At 42.5% G+C, this 23,185-nt stretch overlaps 1 long non-coding RNA gene across 1 annotated transcript; it reads right to left on the bottom strand.

The window, feature by feature from the left end:
* Positions 1-2,008: 2,008 nt before the first annotated feature.
* On the bottom strand, positions 2,009-20,488 carry LOC122462018. Its single transcript, XR_006284342.1, has 3 exons — positions 20,286-20,488; positions 3,889-4,096; positions 2,009-3,253 (listed from the first exon to the last, which is right to left on the bottom strand). It is a non-coding gene; the product is annotated as an uncharacterized LOC122462018 (long non-coding RNA).
* Positions 20,489-23,185: the final 2,697 nt, after the last annotated feature.

Consider the following 23,185-nt stretch of genomic DNA (forward strand, 5'->3'; position numbering starts at 1 on the left):
TGTGTAACCCCAGAATTTGATGTTACTGCAATTAGCCATTTTTCGTGTCCAGATAGCTGAAAGCCAAATACCACATAGTTAGAAATAATCTTAGGCTCTGAGATGCAAGGCCAAATAGCTGCATGTTTGCAGTTCTGCTAATCAGAATGGGAGGATGGGACAAAATGTTAATGTACCATGAGAACGGATGGAATGTTTGGTCAGCCAGCCCTGGTTTTAAGGCCTCTAATATATAAGTTTCATTGTTGTTATGACTAGAGATACAAAATGCTTTGATGATAGTTTCCTGGAATTAGGAGAATGGGTGACCTATGAGAGATTACTATGGTGAACCACTAAGTCACTATGAGTTATGTGCTTTGTTTAAGTTAACTATAAAAGATTAGGGAAAAGGATACACCTTGGAGCAGTCCGAGGAAGCTTTTCTTTGGGCAAGGAGCTAAACACCTAAACTCTCCAGCAGCCAGATGGAAGGAGGGCCCCAAAACCATCTCAAACTTTGGGTAAATATAAGTGTTTGGGATGCTCTGAACCTACTGCTATAGCATACATGTGTGTGTCTGTTTGAGAGCTAATAAAGTAGTTTTAGGTAAAAGCACTCTTGTTTGTACCAATCATTTATCAGATGGAAGAGCTGTGTCCCCATTGATATATTCCTGACACCGCCTGGAGAGAAACAGTTAATTACTGCTGCTCTGGGCTCTGAAAACCCTGGGTAACAGCTCATGCTGTTGTGTTCTAGGAGGCACATTGCTCCATATGCTGTGGGAATACTCCAGGATTAAAAGGATTTTGAAAGTAGTGTTCCAGGAATTCCCTCTTCCTCCAAGTGATAGTCCTGCTCAGAGCTCAGCTACTTATACTAATCCAATGTCTCTGGAATTTATGAACTACCAGAAACACTTGCTTCTCCCTGCCTCCCCAATGGCTTGATTAATAAGTGCTGAAGAACTCAACATCTCTGAATATAAAGAACCGGGCTTTTGAATGTTGTGATGTGGCTGCTTTGGAAAAGGGTGGTATCCAAGAGTCATAACAGGACTGAACAAATTTGAAAATATAAGGGGTGAAATACTAGTTCAATTGAAATCAATGGGAGTTTTGCCATTTACTTCAAAAGGGCCAGAATTTCATCCACTGTCTTTATTCCCTGGTATGTCTGATCAATGACCGCTTGCTGTTAGCCTCTGCATTGTACTTCCACCCCACATGCTAGTTGTTCACTGGAAGTCAAACAGACTACTGTTACTGTCTTGTGCTTTTGCCAACTTCCTTTCTCTTTTCCCACAGCCAGTTCTGTCCTTGAGGACATTTTTCTTTCAAATGACTGAATAAAGATACGCATAGTTAAAATCCAATTAAAATTTTAACAAAATTGCTTTCCTGTCTCAGGAGCAGTTTTGAGTCCAAAATACAAGTGAACACACCCATATGTTAGAACAGGCCTCTGGCTTAACCCACGTCCAAAAGAATAAAGAAATCACTATTTACATTTTTAAATGAGGATGCCCTATCAAAGAACAAAAAATAATGAGATATTTGAATAGCAGGGCAGGATGCCTACAGGCAACAAAAATAAAAGCTTTACATTGCATTTTTAACAATAACTAATAATCTGCATTTTTATATAATATCTTTTATCCAAAAGGATCCCAATGTACTTCTCAGCTTGTCTCTCCAGCTTTCCTACCACTAGGCTGGAATGCAGCTGTCATTCTCTGCAAGTAACACTACATAAGAGGTATTTTAAGAGAGGAAGGAAAAAGTAACATACGATTGAAATGACGGTAGGAGTTTTAAGGTCAGCAGAATGCAATTACCCAAACTGGAATTCAGCCAGAACTCAGGGGTTAACACTTTGCAAATATGCCTGAAGAAATCACCTATACCTCCCAGGATAGAAAACTGGTAGAGTGGATTAAGTGACATGGCAGCATTTCAAAGAGAAGCATATTAAAAAAGGAAGGACTCCACAAGTTTACTGATATTTGGTTTTTATTTCTGGAGTTTGACTGAAAACTACAGAATGGGGATGTTTACAGAACTCTACTAATAGGTGTGGTAAAGCAAGCATTGCTGGAGACATTTACAGGCTGATGCTGTAGCTGTAAAATGACAATATTTTTTGACTTGCTATGTTCAGAGTGTCATCTCTCTCTCGTGTTTTCTATTGCTTGTTCTTACTCCTCTTTGCTTTTGTTCTATTCTTCTGTGTTTTCATACAAAGTAATAAAGAAATTTAATATATTACTGTCTGAGTTGATGAATATGGTTTAATCCTGTATTTACCTTTGTATTTTTTTATTTCCTTGTGATTGTTATGGTTTCTGTTTTCCCCTTAATAGAATTAAGAACATTTAAAGTGCCACAGGTTATTTATAAGATACAGTAGTTCAGTACCTTTCATTCATATACTTTTCTGAAAGGGTACACCTCCAGCCACACAGGGCTGTCTAGCATCTTTGGTTCTGTGCTCATAAGAAAGTGTGCGACCTACAGAATTAACAGCACATCTTCCTGCAAAACCCGGGCTTCCCCTCGAGCACTCACACTGCAAATACTAGCTGTGTTTATTCAGCTTAAGATCACAGTTCCATGTGGTATGACTGTAGGTGAGATTCTTTAAACCGGTTCCAGTCTGGGACCAAATTAATAGCTTAAATTGCTGTTCCCCGGGCAGCAAAGAGTACAAATAAAAGCTCCAGTTTGTTAGAGAAATGGGAAATGTGACAAAAAAAATCAGAGTTATCCAACGGAGGAAACAGAGTGCTACAAAGGAAATGATATTCTCTGGCATCACCACAAACTAACTAACATTAACAGTAAAACATTTTTGCCTGCATGGTAAAAGTCTAATTTATAAGCTTCTTATTTTAAAAAGCTACTTTCTCATGGGAGTTAATTTTTCCAGTCACATCTTACAGTTTCATGTGCCCCTAAAGCCAAGAGAGATAAAAGAGAAAGCTGCTGAGAGCCAGTATTGAAGTATAGCAGTGCTTTTCCCTTCCAGTCCATTCATTTTTACCTTTAAATCTTGAAGAGCAACATCCTGTAGTATGACAGATGACATGTCAGAAATAATTAGGCAAACTGGGGGTGCGAATACCCCTCATCAGAGCAGTTGGGTATCTGGCTGATCAAAACAAGTCACGGAGGCTTGGATCTCATCATTGCTGTCATTTTAGATAATTCTAGAATGGATCACAGATTGCTAGTGGCTCAAAGTGCCAAACTTCTGAGAACGTATGTTGCCCTGGAGAGGTAAAGGAGAGAGCAGAGACTAAGCATAGTGAAACATGTTTGAGGATAGAGGCGGAAGCATTGAAAATATAGTACTTTTTCCCCTGAGGAAAAACATAAGCCAGAGGGTTTTTATTCGTTTTTGAAAGTGCTCTATCACTCTGAAGCATTTACATGAATGTAACATATTTGAAAAGTCTTTGATTTACAAACAGTAGGGCTTTGTTTCAATCTGATGGATACAGTGAACAGGTGGGGTTGGGCAGCAGAGGGTAACATGGAAATAATTATGTTAGTGTATTAAGCAACAGTGTCACAGGGTCCACTCAACTCTGGAATGCCTCCTCCTGGTTGCTCTGGGAATTAGCTCTGCCAGGCCCATACACCTTCCCGTGGTTGCACTGTCTCTCTCTGTGGCCCCTCTTGCTCCAGGAACTGCAGCTTCCTCTTTGTGACTCAGCCCTCCAGCCAAGTCACTATGTGGTTCCCCCTTCCAGCGTACCAAAGGCCTCCTATACAAAATGGCAGACTTCCCTTCATTACTCTAATGGTGCCACTCCTCCAGTGTGTGGTAGGGGAACCCGGGCCCATCCTCTACTCCAGGTTCCAATGTAGGGACCCTATATCTAGTAACAGTGGCCTGCTTACCCCCAGACCATGTGTCATAACCAGGATGTGGGTGGTATGACCTAGTGGTCATAACAGGAGCCAGGCCAGGCAGAGTCCAGAGTCCAAGACAGACCAGAACGCAAACTGAGAGTTGGGCATCAGGAGGCAGGCAGGGTCAGGTTACCAGGAGATCGGAAGCAGGAGACAAACTTGAGGGCAGAACCATAGATGGGTAACCAGAGTTCGTCTGGGTCAGAAAGCAGGGAGTCAAGTCAGGGGAGCAGGAGTGGGAAACACAAGGCACACAGACCAGCACAAAGTCGATACCAGTTGCAAGGACAACTTCTGTTCCTGTGCTGGGTTTAAATAGGGGCTGTGGACCAATCAGGGCTCCCAGCGATCTGCCAATCAGCTCCTATGACTGGGGCCTTCTGTCTGGTAGAGGATGCACATGGCTAGTGCCAAATTGTCCTGTGAATCAGGGTTCAAGACCTGATGCCTGATCCTATGTTGTGCTTCCCTGGATTCCTTCTTACAGTCTAGCTCCCTCCTCTGGGTTTACCAGCCCACATTTCCTTCTCCCAGGAAGCAACTGCAGGCTGCCTGGCCCTGTAGCTCCACATACACCTCTCTTCTCCCAGGGAGTGACTACTTCACCTGCTGCCAACTTCCTGTTTTTATAAACCCAGCCCCACTCTCCCCAGCTGGACTTCATCAGCAATTAGGCCTTAACTTATAGGCTGCACCTGGAGGAAAGCTAATTGGCCTATTTTACCCCTTAGGCCTTGTGTGGGGTGGACACCCCATATCACTCACAGCATGAGTAATTATTTCATGTATTCAGATGTATGGAAGGGGAAGAAGGATGTTCTGGCTGATCTCAGTCCTGGGGGAGATTGAGGAGTACACATCTGCAGCCTTCCCGATATGGGTCTGTTTTTACTCCCATATGGCAAAACTCCCAGCGACCTTAATAGGGCAGTATGAGCACTGCTCCTGGGGTTTATTTTTTCCCCAGTCTTTTCTTCATTGTTGTTAGTGTTAAATACCACCACTAGTTTATTTGAGTTCAATGTGGTTTTAACTCTAACCTTTTGGCAAGATATTTTATCTAAGCTCATCAAGTCCCATTTATCAAGGGCTCTAAGGTACATATGATGTAAGCAAGTGAATGCATTGGCTGTTAACCATTTCATTGCACAATATGATTGGATAAACATGTTAAAGGCATCAGTCCAAATAATTTTCTAATGAACTTTCAACAAGCATAGCTCTATTTGCTAAACCCCTTGCAGCCATCTCCACATTCAGCATGTATTAACAACCCCCCCCCCCCTTTCATTTCTGTTACAAGTTTAGCAGACTCACTATTTTATTTACTATACTTTCACAGTTTCATTTATCTTTTGCCAAGGCCCATCCAATTAAGTAGTGTACTCTATATAGGATAAGGCACACCACATAAAAAAACCAGAGGAAGGAAATACACATTTCCTGGCTGGGAAACTGTTGCACATTTAGAACCAGGAAATAAAAGTATAAGGGTGAATTTCCTTAGCTTCCTCTCTTGATCCAGATAAATCACCAAAAGCGAAATGGTGGTCCCATTTGCCATTGACATCTGTGAGATCAGGATTTGACCATGACCTAGTGTGAATCTGCTCTCAGTGTGAATCTACCAGTCACTATTTTAACTTAAAATGATATGGATTGTGCTCCTGACATATCAATCTATGTTTTGTGAGATTGAGAGAACAGACTGGACCACAGCGCTGATAAGGACAACCAAAACATAATAGCTACTTGCACTTATGTAAGGGTCCAGACACAAAAAAGCTCACAAAAGCTTATGCTCAAATAAATTTGTTAGTCTAAGGTGCCACAAGTACGCCTTTTCTTTTTGCAAATACAGACTAACACAGCAAGCTACTCTGAAACCAGACAGAACAAAGTAAGTCACCAAGCAAAATAAAGCAAAAACATGCAAGTCTAAGCTTACTACATTAAGAAACTGATTACAGGCAATATCTCACCCTCAAAGATGTTCCAATAAGCTTTTCACAGACAAGACCCCTTCCTCGTCTGGGCCAAATCCTTTCCCCTGGTACAGTCCTTGTTCATTCCAGCAGACATCTCAGGTGGTAAGCAGGGGTGTTCTCACGAATGGCCATGCTTTTTGTCCTGCTCCACACCCTTTTATAGCTTTAGCACAAGGTGGGAATCTTTTGTCTGTGCTTCTCCCCACCCCGCCTCATCAATGGAAAAGTACAAGGATTAAGATGGATTCCAGTATCATGTGATATGGTCACCGTCACTGTCAGACCCCCTAGTCTCCATTCTTCCTGGGTTGTCCCACACATACCCAGAAAGGTTTACAGGTAAATAAGCCATTTACAGCCAATTTTCCTAGTCAACGGGAGCCATCAAGATTTTAAACCACCATTAATGGCCCACATTTTGCATAATTACAGTAGGACCTCAGAGTTATACTTCATATTTCTAGCTTCAGATAGAAGAATGATACATGCATACAAATAGGAGGAATATGTTCAGTAGTTTATAACCTTTGTTATGATACCTTACAAGAGACCTTTTGCATGAAGCATATTCCAGTTACATCATATTTACACTCAAGCATATTTCCATAAAACATATGGAGAGCAATGTCACAATTATCTCTGGAAATATTTTTAATTAGTGTGTGTATATATATATATATATGGTGAAATTGATCTTGACCAACATTTACTCACAAAAGCCTAATCCTTCCATGCCTAACTACCTTGGATACAGAATCAGAGAAAAACAAAACAGTGCTTCAGATTTCTATGGGTATGTCTACGCTGAAGCTGGGGGCTGTAATTCCCAGCTTGGGTTGCTGTCCACATAAAAATAGCTGTGAGCCTGTGGTGGCATGGGCAGTGGGTCAGGCTTGCTGCTGAAGTAGGCTCTCAGATGGTGTTGTACTCAGATGGCTAGCACGAGATGATGCCCTTGCTGGTGCAGCCACCTGCTATTTTTAGCATGCTAGCCTGAGCTGGGCTAGCACACTGACATCCACACAAGATGGGAATTAGCCTCCATAGGCTATGTCTACATAGCAGCTGGAAGAGCTAACTAGTTGCATCTAAAAATGATTCATTTTTCTTTATAACCCCAAAAGGCTTAAAATGGTTAGGAACAATAGTTTGGGTTTTTTTTTTGAGCTTTTAGTGAGTATGCAGGTTTTTTCCCTTTAAAGCGAGTTTGGACCCATCTGAATACCAAAAAACAAACATGAATTTGCCATAAATGAGAGAACTATAATGCAAAATTCATATAGTCCTGCTGATTCACTTCAGTCAGATGGGTGTGTCTAGTTTCCCCAGAGAAGTTTGCAACCTGCTGTACTTTACCTTTTCTGCTTTCAGTCCATGTTGCCTCAGGAATACTTTTGCACATATTTCCCCAGACAATTATGCTGCATAGTGTGTCTAGAAGCAGAGATTTGTCTTTTTGTCTCCCTGAATCAGACTTTCCCGCCGGAAAGCCAGATCAACTGCAGGATGTAATTATGTGGTCAAAAATGAGAAACACAGAACTTGTCCATGTGAAATGTCTCTCCTCCTCTGGGAGTATGTTTATGCAGTTGCTACAATTCTCTGGAAAAGCAAAACTACAGTGTGCAACTCATATATCATCCCAATGGCATATGACAACTACTGTAAATATTACTTTGGGCAAATATTTTATCAATTTGCATTGGACCCTTCTTTGTGATATCTGGGCCCAGAGCTATTTTTAGTGCCATAGCATGAATCCTGCAAGCCTGAGTCTGTTGACCTACACTGAGACTCACTGCCATGGGTTGTGTAAAAGTGGGAAAATATGTGCCAAATAAAGAAAGAGCCAGAGAGAACAAATGCCATCATGAACCGAATCCTGTAAATTGTCAAATGTGGGCTCTGGCAAGCCACAGCCAGAAGTGAATTCCTTCAACAAGAACATCTTCCCACCTTCGGGACAGAAGGTAACTGCTGTGATGTCTACATTGCAATGTAAGCCTGGTATCAGACTCCAGCTCAAGCCTAATCTCCCCTTCCATCCACACACAGTGTGCAAACCCAGAGCTGGGACCCAGGGTCAAGACCTTGGGCAGCTGCAGGGTCTCAGCCCAGGTCAAGCTTTCACCCTGGGTTCAAGCCCTACTGCTTTGCAGTATAGATACAGCCTCACTTGACTCAGGTGCTGGGGGTGGGAGGGGTGTCTTCCAAAAAGTCTCTCATGGGCCAACTTCCTTTTTCCTCTGTCCCAAGGATCTTGAATCTATTCTATTGACCACAGAAGCAAATACCCTTTGTGTACTGCAGCAGCTCCTGGAGTCAGCATTAATCTTTCCATTGTCTTCTGCTCACCGAGAGGCAAAAATACCATCAGAGAACCTTCTTTGTTTGCAATGGAGACTGAACAGAAGCTGCCTTTGGCGAAGTGTGATGTTTCTTGGTCACAGGAGCAAGCTGGATTTTTGTTAAATCTCTGGTGCAAGGCCAACAAAGCTGTGGTCTTTAGGAAGAGTACCAGAACGACCATGCATACAAGCAAATAGGGAAGAAGTTGGCAGCTTTGCAAAATGTATTGGACTGGTGACCAGTGCAGGGAACACATTAAATGGCTCAAAAGCGAGTACCAGAAAACCAAGGACCAGAAGCACACCTCTGAGAACTTGCTGATATTGTGCCCTTTTTATGAGGAGTTTGAATAGGTGCTGGGCACTGAGCTCAGCATGGAGCCAACAAAGGTGTGTGATGACCTTGTCAGCTGGGAGGGAGCCCTGCTGACACCAGAATCCAGGGTGGGGACTGATGGGTGCCAGCAGCAGCTATCAGTGTGGACAATGAGGTCACACTGCTGCTGAAAATGGTTCAAGGGCAGGCTCTAGAGCAGGAGCAGCAGCAGCATATGCTGGGATCATACACAGAGGAGATGGTACACCCCTGAGGAACAGCGCTCTGTGCATCCTGCAGTAGACACAGACAGGACAGAAGCCACCTTGAAGCCTGGTAAGTTTACAGCTCAATGTTAATGTTCATTAATACAGTAATGGGAAGGATTTCCTCTCCATGAACCAAAGCAAGAGTTATGAGAAGCATATATCGGCTAATGGTGGATTGTATACCAGCAACCTGGCTCCCCCTGCCACCACATTGTGATCAAAAAGGAGACGGGGACATGCAAACAGTAAAGAATACCTTCAAAGTTAGTTTTACTGGAAGGGCACAGATTTTTGCTAGGGCCATTCCTGTTTCTTAATAACCTGACATGGCCATGTCTGTAAGTATTCAACTAACCATTCTGTTGGGCCACCTGGAAACAGTGAACTGTGCAAATGTGTTTGGGGAAATGTGTTTCATTCACAAATCTAGTCCATAGGTGACAAAGTCATTTGTTCCAAATATGACATTGGTTTGAAATTTTGTCCAGAAATGTGCCAGTTAGTGGAAGAGGGATGCTGTTGATTTCTGAGTGTTTGCATGCAATCATAACAGGGTAAGCCATGTGGAAGCTAATACAGCATCCTGTTGATTCCGTCATGAATTCTGACTCAATCCTAGGTGCTCATAGCTGCAAATTTTACCTGAAGCAGGAATTCTAGATCGGTAGTCACATTTCAGGGAAGGGCATGTTTTCCAGGGCCACCTCAGTAGCTGACCAGCTTACACCACTCATAGATGTGCTGTTCTGCAGTGTATGTCAGAATTATTCACATACAGTGACCGATTTCCCCCTAGCACATTGGAACATCTCCCTTTGCCAGTTGGGCATCACAAGACCTGTTATGTCTTCCAAAATGTGGAAGGCCTGAAATCATAGAAACACTTTTTGGAGCAGAGACACCGATAGTAGCACTACCCCTGCACCCAAACCCAAGTAGTTTTGCAATTTTCTAAAATCAAAAACACAGCTTTGCATTTTTAACTTACCATTGTGCCTGCAATTCTTTTGCGGTGATTAACCAAGCTGTGTCCACGGAGCTTCTGTGGTCTGAAACAGCCTCCTCACAGTATTTGGAAATTCAGTTTGTAAAAGTATTTTACATCCTTGACATTCCACAAGGATTTTTCTGTGGTCCTGCAGTGGACTATTTGAGACAATAGCCCTCTGTGCCTTATCCTGTTCCAGGCCCCGCAATGTCTACTGACTGCAGTACTTCCACAGCTCACCCACGCTGCAGCAGAAGCCTTTGGCAATGTACCTTCCAGGACTGTTCCAAGAGGACATATTTCCATGATGAACTTATGGTTGAAGTTCAGGACAGGGCCAAACAGGTCCAATACCAAAGTCAGAGGGACTTGTGGCTAGAGGAAAGGCATGGTGAGAGGCAAGTCTCAGGTGGGCTGCACTGCTTGAGGTTAGCGTTTCAGCATGGGAGCAGGCACTTGCTTTGCAGTTCTCAAGGGAGGAGGACAGAGCTCAGTAGAAAGAGCTGTTTGAGTGGCTTGTATCACTAGTGACTGCAAGAGTAGCAGCTCCCACACCAAGGCCTGAGTCACCTGCATGCTATCCTGTGCTTCAGTTCAGAAAACTCCAGGTCTGGGAGGCCCATAAAATTGGGTCCCCTGAGCATCTGGGCCAGGAAACCTCGCCCATCCAGCCCTCCATACTGTGGACGCTGTGCTTTGTTTTTATTGGTTTTCTCCTGTAAGGTTCTATTGTTACTGGTGTTTTGGTATGGTAATAGCAGCTGGCCTGCCTGGGAATGGGTGAATGTTATACTTGTTTAATACACTTTTATAAAAAAGGATTTTTTATTTCATCAGGAAAGTGCATTCACATCACACCATGTGTATTCAAAACAAAGGTAAATACAGGATCACGGATAGTTAGGAATTAATATGCAAAGACTATCCCTCAGTATATTTATGTATAGCAATTCATACTTCAATCACTTCCTTACATCAGTCCATGCTGAGAATAACCCCACCCCTTTCATAAGTGGTGATGTCATTCTGGCACTAAGATTCCACACCCCTCCCCAAGCACCCTACCTCTTCCCACAATCAATGAGCCCCTGTACTACACACACATACTATTCCCCCTCTTCCATTGGGGCATGCAAGTCCATAATGTGGGAGCACAAAGCAATCCTAATTTCTGTTTCCAGGGTGCATCCAGCTCCAGTTATGGTAGGTGGACTGTCTGGCAGACAGTATGGAGTCAGCAGCACCTTGCTGTCATAAGTTGATTCAGGGAGAAATGGCTCCTGTCTGGCTCCACAAACATTGTTAAGAGCACATCAACCACACTAACGAAGGCAGCATTGATTACACTGGCATCCAAACATGTCTGTAGACATCGCCAATGGAATTTCAATCTGCCAAAAGCTCATTCAACCACCATTCTACATCTGCTCATAGTGTAATTAAACCTTCTTTTGCCAGGGCCTCTAAAATCAGGGTATGGTTTCATGAACCAAGGCAAAAGGGGGTATGCAGGGTCCTCTGGAATAATGGTTGGGACAGTAAACCCATTTATGACAATGTCATGTGATGGGAATAGTGTCCCAGCCTGTCCATGAAAGTAGACTGATTGGTGAAAAGCTCTGGCATCATGAACTTTCCTAGTGCAATCCATGTTGAAATTCATAAAGCGTCTTCTATGGTCCAGGAGTGCCTGCATAACAATGGAGTAGTACCCTTTGCAGTTTATGTACTCATGTACACTTTGAAGAGGGTGAACTATGGGCACATGAGTCCCATCAATGACCCCACTACAGTTTGGAAACCCCCATTGTCTCAAAGACAGCAGTTACTTCAGGAATATCTTATGCCCTCCACCTTGGGGTAAACCATACACCTCATTGACTCAGAAACCTTCATCAGTACTTTACCCACAGTTGACTTGCAGTGCACCTGTAGCAGTCAGGGGTAGCCAGCTTCCAGACAGCTATAGCAACCTGCTTCAGACTGGCAGGGGTACCCTCATGCATGCATCTTTATGCTGGATAGTGGAGGAAAGCTGCTCACAAAGCTCCAGAAAAATAGCTCTCTTCATGCAAAAGTTCTGGACCCACTGCTGATTGCAAGTGTGCATGATGTGATCCCACCAGTCTGTGCTTATGCCCTGATGATGCTTCTGGCACAGGGCCATCAGCAGCTACACTGTGTACACTGAGCAGCATCAGCCAGTGAGAGTCTGCCACACCTGGGTACCCCTTCTCCTCTTCCTCCTGCTCCATCATAAGCTGTGTCAGGTGCCTTCAGTGGGTCAGAAAAACCCTGCTGAAATGTCCACCAGCATCTCATGGGAGCTCTTCCTATTTCTTGACATAGGAGTCAAGACAAGCAAGAGAAGTTCTTCAAAAGGTGCCTCCTCTGTGTTGCTGGCCCCAGTAGCTGGAAGCACACAACAAAACGGCTGCTCAGCAGGCTGCATTGGCGGCCTGTTCAAACTTCCTGAAGTGTGCAGCGTGCACAGCTAAGTTTTCCCACAGTGCAAAATGGGCAAAGAGCAAGACAGACATTTTAAGAGGGCACTAGGGGTATGGTTGGTTTGACTCAAGTCTGAGTGCTGTGGTGTGGATACCAGAGCCCCAGGTTTGAGCCTGGGTTAGAAAATTCTTATCAGTATAGACACTCAAGACCTGGATTCTTTAACCCAGGGTCAGCTGACTTAAGTCCCAGTAACCCTTGGCTTACTTCTCAGTGTAGACATACCCATAGGAATCTTAGAGATGGCCAAGTTGCCAGCATTCAGGGCTTTACAAAGGATGCTAGAGCTGGGTGGGAACTGGAGTTTCCATTTCATGGGAACTGGCATTTTCATTTTATGGGAAGTTCCATGATTTCAAAATTTGTTTTAGTTTGGAATTGGAATGAAATGTTAATTTCTGAAGTTTCCTGTTGGTATGTGTATAATAAACCAGACACTAGGGGGAGCGGGCAGAGTGAAACAAGTGTTTAGTTTTGGTTTTGCCTGTTACTGGCAAGTGCAGGAAGTGGGAGGCCTGCAGAACCATGGCAGAGACATAGAATATCAGGGTTGGAAGGGACCTCAGGAGGTCATCTAGTCCAGTGGTTCTCAAAGCCGGTTCACTGCTTGTTCAGGGAAAGCCCCTGGTGCATCTGTAGGTTTGGCTGATTGCAGCTCCCACTGGCCATGGTTTGCCACTCCAGGAAGGGTGGTCAGCACATCCCGTGGCCCACACTGCTTCCTGCAGCCCCCATTGGCCTGGAGCGGTGAACTGCAGCCACTGGGAGCTGCTATCGGCCGAACCTGTGGACACGGCAGGTAAACAAACCGGTCCAGCGCTCCAGAGGCTTTCCCTGAACAAGCAGCGGACTGGCTTTGAGAACCACTGATCTAGTCCATCCCCTGCTCAAAGCAGCACCTAATCCCCAGCTAAATCATCCCAGCCAGGGCTTTGCCAAACCTGACCTTAATCTCTAAGGAAGGAGATTCCACCACATCCCTAGGTAACCAATCCCAGTGCTTCACCACCCTCCTAGTGAAAAAGTTTTTCCTAATATCCAACCTAAGCCCCCCCCCCACTGCAACTTGAGACCATTCATCCATGTTCTATCATCTGGTACCACTAAGAACAGTCTAGATCCATCCTCTTTGGAACCCCCTTTCAGGTAGTTGAAAGCAGCGATCAAATCCCCCCTCATTCTTCTCTGCTGCAGACTAAACAATCCCAGTTCCCTCAGCCTCTCCTCATAAGTCATGTGCTCCAGCCCCCTAATCATTTTTGTTGCCCTCCATTGGACTTTCCAATTTTTCTACATCCTTCTTGTAGTGTGGAGCCCAAAAGTGGGCAGTACTCTAGATGAGACCTAACCAATGCCAAATAGAGGGGAATGATCATGTCCCTTGATCTGCTGGCACATGTGTGTTGCCTGAATAAAGACTTAATACCTAAATAAGTCCTATAGTGCAATCGCTATCATGGAAGTTGAACATACAAATATAGATGTACGAAAATGCTGCATTCAAAAACAAAAAAGTTTTAGAGCCTGCAAGTCCACTTAGTCCTACTTCTTGTTCAGCCAATTGCTCAAACAAGTTTGTTTACATTTGCAGGAGATAATGCTGCCTGCTTCTTGTTTACAATGTCACCTGAAAGTGAAAATGGGCATTCTCGTGGCACTGTTGTAGCCAGTGTTGCAAGATATTTACATGCCAGATGTGCATGCTTCAACCACCATTCCAGGGGACATGCACCCATGTTGATGGGTTCTGACTGAAAACCATCCAAAGCAGTGTGGACCAATGCATGTTCATTTTCATTATCTGAGTCAGATGCCACCAGCAGAAGGTTGATTTTCTTTTTTGGTGGTTCAGTTCTGTAGTTTCTGTATTGGAGTGTTGCTTTAACACTTCTGAAAGTATGCTGCCTACCTTGTCCCTCAGTTTTTGGAAGGCACTTCAGAGTCTTAAATCTTGGGTTGAATGCAGTAACTATCTTTAGAAATCTCACATTGGTACCTTTTGTGTTTTGTCAAATCTGCAGTGAAAATGTTCTTAAAAACAAACATGTGCTAGGTCATCTGAGACTGCCATAGCATGAAATATATGGCAGAATGCAGATAAAAGTGCAGGGGATGTAATATTCTCCAAGGAGTTCAGTCAAATTTAATAATGCATTTTTTTTTAAACTAGCATCATCAGCATGGAAGCATGTCCTCTGGAATAGTGGCCGAAGCATGAAGGAACATATGAACATTTAGCATATCTGGCATGTAAATACCTTGCAATACTGGCCACAAAAGTGCCATGCAAATGCCTGTTTCCTCTTATTTACAATGTCACCAGAAAGTGAGAAGCATCATCTCCTGTAAATGTAAACAAACTGGTTTCTTAGCAATTGACTGAACAAGAAGTAGGACTCAGTGGACTTTTAGCCTCTGAAGTTTTACATTGTTTTGTTTCTGGGTGCAGTTATGTAACAAATCTGCATTTGTAAGTTGCACTTTCAGGACAAAGATTGCACTACAGTACTAGTATGAGGTGAATTGAAAAACTATTTTTTCTGTTTATCATTTTTACAGTGCAAATATTTGTAATAATACACACTTTGATTTCAGTTACAACACAGAATACAAGATGAAAAACATCCAAAATATTTAATAAATTTAAATTGGTAGTCTCTTGTTTAACAGGGCAATTAAAACTAAATTACTTTTTTAAAACCATGGTTAATTTGTGTTAATCACATGAGCTAACTGTAATTGACAGCCCTACTACAAATACTTACAAACACAGGGGGAAAGCTGCAATGTTTGGGACAATTTCACCATTTAATCTGCAACAAACTTGCAAAGAACACTATGAAATATTTTATTTTTTCACAGCTATTGATATTACAGTTGAAGATAAGGACAAAGCTATCATATTCAGTAGTGTGGGGCCAAGACACAGGTTAATAAGAAACCTGTTAACCCCTGAAAAACCTGGATACACCTTTTAATGAGCTTGTAAATTTGTTAAACATTTTAACCCAACACCCAGTGAAATAACAGAACAATTTAAGTTTCACTCTCAGTCAAGGAAAGTAGTTGAGACAGTAGGGGAATTTGTGGCAGAACTGAGAAAGCTCTTTCAAGTTTTTAATTATGGTGTGACCCTGACAAAAATGCTAACAGATTAGTTTGTGGCATTGACAAAATGCAAAGGAAATTATTGTCTGAACCAGAGTTAACATTTGAAACAGTTCTGAAATTGGCCCATGCTATGGAATCTGCAAATAAAAATGTACAGGATTTACAAACAGGCCACAAGAGCCTGAGGAGATGGAAATTGCACACAGGAAACAAGGTATGATGCACAAAATTTTAAGGCAACCCGGGAAACCGATCCAATTAACCAGCAGAGCGTGTTACCATTGCAGAAGCCAGCACTGTCCCAGTGGGTTGCAGATTTAAAAATGAGAAATGTCACATTTTCAGGTTGACAGGGCACATTCTAAAATTATGTTGAAAGAAAACTGGGAAAACAGACTCACAAAACCATGATAAAAAGCAGCCTCGTAGTCATGGTACTTTTCAGGTACTGAGGAAGAAAATAGTGAGAAAAGATGAGGAAGTAGCTTATACTATCTATAATATAACTGAAATAAATATTCCTAAAGTAGGTCCCATTTATAATGGGCTGCCTGTAAATGAAAAAAATACAATTTGAGCTCACAGGCTGTAATGTAACAATTATGAGCCAGAAACGTATGAGACCTTGTGGAAAGAATGAACCACCTCTACTGCAGAAATGTAGGATAAAATTAAAAGCATACACTGGAGAAGCAGTAAAGATATTGGGAACCACCAATGTCAGAATATGCCACCAGAGCCAAGACAGACATCTATTGTTGCCAGTGATCCCAGGCCTGGCTCTAACTTGCTTAGTAGAGGATGGTTGGCTGACCTTTCACTGGACTGAAAGGAAAAGGGCCTCACTGGAAATCAAAGGATGATCTAATTCTGGAAACTGTTTTAAATACACATAAGGAAGTATTTAAAGATGAATTGGGCACTTTAAAAGGCACTACTGCTAAAAATCTACATAAACCAAATGTTACATAAACCACAAAGGGTCATTATTTCAGACCAGGATCTGTACTCTATGCCACAAAACAAAGTTAAAATTCAGTTAAAAAGACTACAGGCAACTAATGTAAAGTTTTCTGAATGGGCTGCACCAATAGTGACAGTGTTGAAGCCAAATGGCTCTGTATGTATATGTGGTGACTATAAATTGACTGTAAATAGGGTCTCAACTAGAATATCCAATTCCAAAAATTGAGGACCTGTTTGCAGTTTTAGCAGGAGGGCAGTTGTTCATAAAGTTAGACATGAGCCATTCCTATCAGATTATTCTGGAAGATTTCAAGCAATATCTCACTGTAAATTCTCATAAACAACTGTTTAAATATAACAAAAAGGAGGACTTGTGGCACCTTAGAGACTAACCAATTTATTTGAGCATAAGCTTTCGTGAGCTACAGCTCACTGAAGTGAGCTGTAGCTCACGAAAGCTTATGCTCAAATAAATTGGTTAGTCTCTAAGGTGCCACAAGTCCTCCTTTTCTTTTTGCAAATACAGACTAACACGGCTGTTACTCTGAAACCTGTTTAAATATAATCGGTTACCTATTGGTGTGTCTTTAGTGCCTGCTGTTTTCCAAAGGGACATGGAAGGATTGATCATAAGAATATAAGAATGGCCATACTGGGTCAGACCAAAGGTCCAGCTAGCCCAGTATCCTGTCTTCTGACAGTGACCAATGCCAGGTGCCCCAAAGGGAATGAATGGAACAGGTAATCCAAGAAATCCAAGTGGCAGTATAATTCACTATACTAATCACAGGTATCAGAGAAACAGAACATTAACAAAAGTTAGAAGTGTTAATAAGGGTAAGGGCAGCAGGGTTGCACTAAAAAAGGGATAAGTGTTCCTTCCTGGAGTAGGAAGGGATATATTTGGGATATGAAATGGATGCCCAGATACTACTCCCAATGAAAGATGAAATAAAAGCAATTAGAGATGCCCCTGCACCTAGGAATATTTCAGACCTCTTATAAGATCAAAAGTTTCAGTTCAACCTTATTGAAACAGTTTTTTTTCAAAATGAAATTTTGTTGAGATTGACATTCCATCAGAACATTTTGATTTTGACAAATTGTCATTTTCTGACCAAAATCTATACCATTAGAACATTTTTGACCAGCTTTAATGGTAACCAATATCAGGAGGTGACAGTGAAAAGTACAGAGAACAGGGGTTGTGTGTATATACAGTTGTGTTTGGTAGAGCATATTACAATGGTCCATCTTAGAGGTGACAGGTGTGAATAGCTGTGATGAAATGATCAGAGGAAAAGGGTGGGAACTCCCCTTCTCACAAGGCTTTCCCCATGAAGATTACTTCCATCATTTCTGAACTGAGACTGACTTATTTTTCTTCCAGGACCTTGATCAAGCCCAGCGAAAACTAGGACAAAACTGAATCCAGGTTTGGTGATGAAGAGGAGATGATGCAGCACTGAATATAGTCAAACAGATGGTCCTACAGCCCAGAAACCTCACAGCCCTCATATTTATGCTGAGCTGACATGGGAGATTGATAGGATGGAAGTAACAGGCTATGTTCATGTCCTAAAACAGATTGATAGGGATTCAGAAAGTGTCAGGGACCAGACCAGCTGCTGGCCTGCTCCCTGACTAGCTGCCCTGCTAGGCAACTGATGAGCCCAGCTGCACTGCCTTGGAACTGACAGTGGCCAAAGCCCCCGATTGGCTGCTGATTTAGCAGCCCTGCTTATAAAGCAGTCCCTCCACAGCAGAGTAGCAGGTTCTGAACATGTACTATGTCTGTCACTGTGCTTGTTCCAGCCCTCATCCAGTTCCAGCCCCTGCTCCCACTCCCCTCTGGCTTCTGACTTTGCTTTGATCCCTGACTCTGCCTGACCCTCCAGTCCTGGCATTTGGTTTCTTTCTCACCTGTATGGATCCCTATCACTGCCTCTGGTTTACCCATCTCTGGCATTTGGTTTCTGTCCCTCTGGCACTGACCCTTGGCTTGTTTCCTGGATTCTGCCCACCCTGAACAAGCTCTACCTGGTAGGCTGAACTCTTGCTCCATCATGAGGCCTGACTGCCCATGGTCTGGTCAGCTACAGAAAGCTAAGCGAATCTGGATATTGCTGGAGAAGATTTGCCAAGACTGTCTCAATCTTTCTTTATATAGAAGATTTGAGGCGGGGTGGGGATTGATGAGATTATTAATGCATTTGATCAAGGGGTTTAATCATTGCTTACTTTTGGGTTTTAGACAAGTAGACCATTACATTTCCCATCAATAATTGGCCTAAGCTCCCAAGTTGTATGCATTGGTGTTGCAGCCATAGTGCCCCAGGATATTAGAGAGAAAAGGTGTGTGCAGTAATATCTTCTATTGGACCAGTTGGTGTGAGAGACAAGGTTGAGTTTACACAGAACTCTTCTTCAGGTCTCTGAGTAAGTGTCTTAGACCTGAAGAAGAGCTCTGTGTAAGTTCGAAAGCTTGTCTCTCTCATCTACAGAAGTTGGTCCAATAAAAAGATTACTACATCCACCTTGTGTGTCTGATATCCTGAGACCAACACGGCTACAACACTGCATACAATGTGAGATCTAGAAAGAATTTATTGCAATGGCCTTAGGTTATCTGACAAGGGCAAATAATTTGCTTTATGAACACTGGATTTAATCATGCTCCAAGTTTCTACATTGGAGAGGACTCTTCCTCCCATTCAGCAAACTCAGTGGAGTCATTTCCCCTCAGCCTCACCCATGACCCCGTCAAGGTTCCTTCCCCACTCTGAACACTAGGGTACAGATGTGGGGACCTGCATGAAAGACCCCCTAAGCTTATTCTTACCAGCTTAGGTTAAAACTTCCCCAAGGTACAAACTTTTACCTTTTGTCCTTGAACCTTTATGCTACCACCAAAGTGTCTAACAAAAACAGGGGAAGTGCCCACTTGGAAATGTCTCCCCCACAAAATACCCCCCCCCCCACCAAGCACTACACCCCCTTTCCTGGGGAAGGCTTGATAAAAATCCTCACCAATTTGCATAGGTGAGCACAGACCTAAACCCTTGGATCTTAACAATGAAAAAGCAATCAGGTTCTTAAGAAGAATTTTAATTAGAGAAAAAATAAAAGAATCACCTCTGTAAAATCAGGATGGTAAATACCTTACAGGGTAATCAGATTCAAAACAGAGAATCACTCTAGGCAAGACCATAAGTTACAAAAAGGCACAGAAACAGGAATATACATTCCATTCAGCACAACTTATTTTATCAGCCATTTAAACAAAATCTAATGCATATCTAACTAGATTGCTTACTAACCCTTTACAGGAGTTCTGACCTACATTCCTGCTCTGGTCCCAGCAAAAACATAACACAGACAGAGAGGACCCTTTGTTCCCCCACCCCCTCCAGCTTTGAAAGTATCTTGTCTCTTCATTGGTCAGGTACCAGCAAGGTTATCTTAGCTTCTTAACCCTTTACAGGTGAAAGGGTTTTTCCTCTGGGCAGGAGGGATTTAAAGGTGTTTACCCTTCCCTTTATATTTATAACAGCCTCAAGTCTGCAGTTGTGTGGAAGGAGGGAGTAGGTAAACCAAGGTAGGAGTGGCCAGGCCAAAGACAAGGCTGGGTAGGGCAGATGGACTTTCTATGCCAATATCTCTTGTGATAAGATGGCTGATCTTAGTCTGGTGGGTCCTGCACTTTTCTTGGCAGGGAGCTAAGATACCACCTCTTGCCCCTGTTCTTGGGGCTTTGAGGGCCCTACTAGTGGCCCAGGAAGGTGGTAAAGGAGGAAAGTGGGGGAGAGGTCTGGGTTTGTGCCTCACTCTGAGCCTCAGCCCCTCTCAACTCCTGTGAATTCTTACCCTCTTCCCCCTTAGGTGTGGTACCTGCAGTCCTTAGATGCTGGGGAAGGGAGTCTCTCTCCCCTACTGGATAGGGTCCCCCCCTTACTTCAGGTCTCTGATTTTTCCAAGTCTTACATCATACTTCCAAGCTCTAGCCCTCTCTCTTTCCTCCTCTTCTCTGTCTGCCTGAAGCAGGGGGTTTTATTAGGTTCCTAACAGGGCCTTAATTGACTGCAGGTGCTCCAATTAACCTGCAGCCACCTTCCCTTGTCTACAGGGAGCCACGCCTTAATTAGCCTTGAGCTTATATATTTCCCCTCTAGCACTCTTCTACTGCTCTTTGGCCCTTTTGTATCACACTCTGCAGAGTGCTACATGGTAAAATAATATTTCCCCAGACTAATATCTCAATCCCATTCCTTTCTCCTCACTCTAGTGGTTTTCTTAAAAAGAGGTCCTGAGGACATCTGTGAGTGGTGGAAAGGCATAATTGAGCAGAATAACTATAATTTATTTATAATGCCAAGTAATGAACATTATAAGAACCCAGGGACAAAGTCATCTAATGAAAAAAGTATTTGTGTGTTACCTTGGCCTCCACTCCAGTGCCACCCATTCCTGCGCATTTGTCCCATTCTTTTCTTATGTTCCTTATATATTGGGCCAAATTCACTGGTATGCTCCTGCTGCTTTGTGGTGCTCCATTGACACAAATCAGGGATAAATCTATGTTAACTGTTTAGTTAAACTTGGCTCATGGTTGCTTAGAGTTGCCAGAATGTACAATGTAATCTCTTACATTAACTTGATAAAACCCTAGTGTCAATATCTCATCACTATTTACATAACTCATTTATATTGAAAAAGAAAACAAATCCTCTATGCCTAATAGAAAGCTCAGGGGAGAAAAAGGATCCTGGCTTTGGATTTTTACTGTTTCCCTCGAAGGTTTTGGTTGTATTTGAATCCCAAATTCAAAACTAAACAAAATAAATGTGAACTCATGTTTATAAAAAATAAAGCAAATGACTTCCTTCTAACTTCTGTGAAGGAACATCTCAGAGTTATGCAGTGCTTAATTTGTGCCAAGGCTTGTACCTCTAGGCTTGGCAGTTGATAGCTCTGGCACCTCTGCATAAGTTATTAATGTAAAAATATTGCTTGAGCCCCAGCAACTAGTTGCTTGATTCCCAGCACTTCTTTCCTTACAAATTAAGCACTGGAGTTATGCATGTCTCTACTTTAAATTGTTTGGTTTAAGCTACATAATGTTTTAATTACTTTTTCAACTGACCTATTTAATCTCCTAATATTTCAAAATACAGTTACACTAGTCTCTTTAAACGGGTTTATATATCCCAGGCTGTCAAAACACATTTGGTATTGTTACTTTTCTTTTGCTACATACACCATCAATCAAGTTCTGCATTGTTCCATGAAATATTTCATGTGCTATGCGAATATAGCATAGAGTGGCTTTAGTATTGGCTACTGTTCTGATTAAAAGAATGCCAGGCACATCTATCTGTCTGCCGATCCATGTGTCTACTCTATATTGTAGTCAGAAGCAGCTGGGAAGAGAATTAACCAACCTAACATTTGTACACGCAAAGTACTCAGGACAGCGTGAGTGTTTAAATGCTGCTTATAAGAGCATTTCCACATGGGAGGAAAAAATAAGCATTTGTTCATAACACATACTCTCTTACCAACAAGTATTTTAAAAGCCTAAATATATACATTCCTTTCTTACAGATCTCTGCTAATGTTGTCTTTTCTTTGACTTTGGAAGGTTTTTGAGAAGGTACTGTACATAGAACAGAAGTCTGTAATTTACATGGTTTACTGCCTTGGTTCTCTTGTTAATAACTCAGAGCTAATGTCATACTATTCTCTGTGGATAAGTCAGGAATTCTAAACTCTTATGCTCTGGAATATCTAAAATTGGTGTTCATTTTGGCTGAATGAACACTAACTGCTGTAGTGTTCAGTAAATGCAGATTTCAAAGGGAGCTGTGCCAGCTTACACCAGGGCTGAATTTGGCCCTAAGTTACTATGATATTAATGGGAGTGCAAGTCCCCTATGAAATACAAGCCCCAAATTGTCAGCTGGCACCTTTCTTTGCAACTCCTGTTTTAATTTATATTTGAAAAAATATCATTGCAGTTCCTTGCACTATTTCTATATAAAATGAGTTTGCTAATCAAACATTTGCAGTTAAGTACATTGGAGGCTAGCTGTATATTAATTATCTAGCTAGATTCTTATATGAAGGCCCATCACCATAGAATATGAGCGTGCCCAAAATATGCATGGCTGTGTACAGAAACAGTTGCTGCCCTGAAGAGCTTACAATCGAAAAAGCCAAATAAATGGAGGCAAAGAGACACAATATGTAATCAAAGGTTACACTGGCACTCTTCTAGCTAGTTCCATGGTTTTTATTGTTTTTTTTATTAAATGATACTCAGGTTCCTAACTGTCCCTCTTCCTGGGCGTTATCAGTTGGCAGCTTCTGGTAGGCATCGTAGTGGAAGTGGGTATTAAGTGGAGAGGATTTGAAATTGGAGAGTGCAGCAGCCTTGCAGACCAATGCAGTGAGGGTATTGTGTGCTCAGGCAGTGGCATGAAAGAAAGTACAAAGACATTTTTAGGAGACATGGGCAAATGGGGTACTGGAGTCTTTTGCAGAGTGGGGATGGGGATCACAGGATCAGAGACAAAGGCAGATAGGGAGGGGCAGAATTGTGTACATCCATGAAGCAAGGAGAAGAAGAACTTGATGTAGTTGATGAAAGGAAGTCAAAGGAAGGATTCAAAGGGGAGCAGGGGGATAGAGATGAGATGGACAAGAAAGGTCGTCTTACAGCTGTTTTCCATGGATTGGAGAAAGTGGGTAATATGTGTATCAGGAAAGCCAGAGAGTGGAGAAGAAAGAAA

The sequence above is a fragment of the Chelonia mydas genome, chromosome 1 (genome assembly GCF_015237465.2).
Source record: "Chelonia mydas isolate rCheMyd1 chromosome 1, rCheMyd1.pri.v2, whole genome shotgun sequence".
NCBI classification, from domain to species: Eukaryota; Metazoa; Chordata; order Testudines; family Cheloniidae; genus Chelonia; species Chelonia mydas.